Source organism: Salmo salar, chromosome 14 (assembly GCF_965601325.2).
Source record: "Salmo salar chromosome 14, fSalSal1, whole genome shotgun sequence".
Classification (NCBI taxonomy): Eukaryota; Metazoa; Chordata; class Actinopteri; order Salmoniformes; family Salmonidae; genus Salmo; species Salmo salar.
Window position 1 is genome coordinate 71,538,371 of NC_138304.1, and position 2,442 is coordinate 71,540,812.

Below are 2,442 nucleotides of genomic sequence, written 5' to 3' on the forward strand. Positions count from 1 at the left end.
CAATTATCCTGAGTGTTGCAATGTGTTCTGTACATGAGTAGTCTTTCCTAAAGCTAGCTTGTTCCTGTCTGAGTCTCTTGTCGAGTGTATGCAGAATCCTATCCAAGATTATCCGAAATAAGATTTTGCTAGGGATTGAGAGGAGCATGATTACTCTCCAGTTCTTGCACTCACTGATGTTGCCTTTCTTGGGGATTGTAATAATCAAACCTGTCTTCCATGTTGGTACTTGCCTGGTCATTTCCTGGTGCTATGCCGAGCTTCAGCTTTTCGGTGGCTTGCTTGATCGCCTCCTCAGATAGCCAACTACAGTTGGTGTTTAGGTCTTCTGTTGCTTCCACAATGTCTGGGGTTAAGTTTGGTGGAGGCCAGTTTAGGATTTCCTCAAAGTCTACTCTCCAGCGCTCCAGTTGTTGGGATTCTTTGGTAAGAAGGTTTCCCTCGTTTGTCTCTGATGGGGGTGGCTTTGGCTCCTGTTGGGTTTGTGTGGGAAGAGACATCCTCCGATTGCCAGCTCGTTGAGAGCACAGAAGTCTGCGAACAGAAGACCATTCTCGTTCATCTGTCCTAGACCCTTATTCCACATTGTGCCTTTCCAGTTGTCATTGTCTTTTCCGATGTTGGCATTCATGTCGCTTTAGTGCTTTTTTAATAACTACCTGTAGCTGTTGATAGAAGGTGTCTTTCTCTTCAAAGTCAGCTGAGTTGGTTGGAGCATACTTGTAATGTTCCACCCTTTAGATATAAATCTGGCTGTGATGACTCTTGCAGATATTGGCTCCCACTCAATGAGGCTCTTTGCTGCATATTTTGACAGATATAGTCCAACTCCGTGTGTGTGGGTTTTCTTCGTTTGGGTTTCCGGAGTAAAGGAAGGTTTCACCCGTGGTGGTTGTTTTTTCCCCAAAAGTGGACTGTCTGCTTTCACAGACTCCAACAATGCTCAGGTTGTATCTTGTCATCTCTCTGGCTAGTTGTGACAGTTTACCTGTCTGGTGTAATGTTCCGACATTCCAGCATTCGATTCTCACACTTGACTTGAGCTGTAATAGACTTTTCCTCCAACTGGGCAGTTGAGTTTGGTCCAGGAGATTCATGGGCACCTTTCCAGGGGAGTCTATTCGGCTCAGTTTCAGGAGAGGTTGAGTTACCTTAGTTTCGGGTTCTGTAATGGGGTGGCAGGTAGCCTAGTGATTAAGAGCTGTCACGCCCTGACCATAGAGAGCCATTGTTTCGCTATGGTGAAGTGGTTCAGGGCGTGACTGGGGGGTAATTGTCATATACGTGTATGTAGGTGGCAGGGAAGTCAGGCGCAGGAGAAACCAAGTTGGTTAATATGGAGTATTTAATTAAAACAAACTCCAAAACCAAAAGTACAAAATAAAATGGGTAAAGTATACCCGTCGCACACCGATACACAAACCCACGTAACATAACATACAAACAATCACCGACAAGGACATGAGGGGAAACAGAGGGTTAAATACACATGTAATTAATGGGATTGGAAACAGGTGTGATGGAAGACAAGACAAAACCAATGGAAAATGAAAAACTGATCAATGATGGCTAGAAGACCGGTGACGTCGACCGCCGAGCACCACCCGTGCAAGGAGGGGCATCAACTTCGGCAGAAGTCGTAACAGTACACCCCCCCCCCCCCCGGGGACGACCCGGAGGACGAGTTGCAGGGCGATCTGGATGGAGACGATGGAACTCTCGCAGCAGGGAAGGATCTAACACATCCTCCACCGGAACCCAGCATCTCTCCTCCGGACCATACCCCTCCCAGTCCACGAGGTACTGAAGGCCCCTTGCCCGACGTCTCGAATCCAGGATGGATCGAACGGAGTACGCCGGGGCCCCCTCAATGTCCAGAGGGGGTGGAGGAACCTCCCGCACCCCATTCTCCTGGAGCGGACCAGCCACCACCGGCCTGAGGAGAGACACATGGAACGAGGGGTTAATGCGGTAATTGGGGGGAAGCTTTAACCTATAACATACCTCGTTAACCTCTCTGGGCTAGGCGGGACGAATTCGTCCCACCTACGCAACAGTCAGTGTAATCCAGTGACGCGATATTCAAATACCTTAAAAATCCTATTACTTCAATTTCTCAAACACATGACTATTTTACAGCTATTTAAAGACAAGACTCTCGTTAATCTAACCACACTGTCCGATTTCAAAAAGGCTTTACAACGAAAGCAAAACATTAGATTATGTCAGCAGTGTACCCAGCCAGAAATAATCATACACCCATTTTTCAAGCTAGCATATAATGTCACAAAAACCCAGAAGACAGCTAAATGCAGCACTAACCTTTGATGATCTTCATCAGATGACAACCCTAGGACATTATGTTATACAATACATGCATGTTTTGTTCAATCAAGTTCATATTTATATCAAAAACTAGCTTTTTACATTAGCATGTGACGT

The 2,442-nt window shown here is 46.3% G+C and overlaps 1 pseudogene; it reads right to left on the bottom strand.

Moving 5' to 3' along the window:
* Positions 1-391: 391 nt before the first annotated feature.
* On the bottom strand, positions 392-1,097 carry LOC145850212 (protein CFDP2-like; annotated as a pseudogene).
* Positions 1,098-2,442: the final 1,345 nt, after the last annotated feature.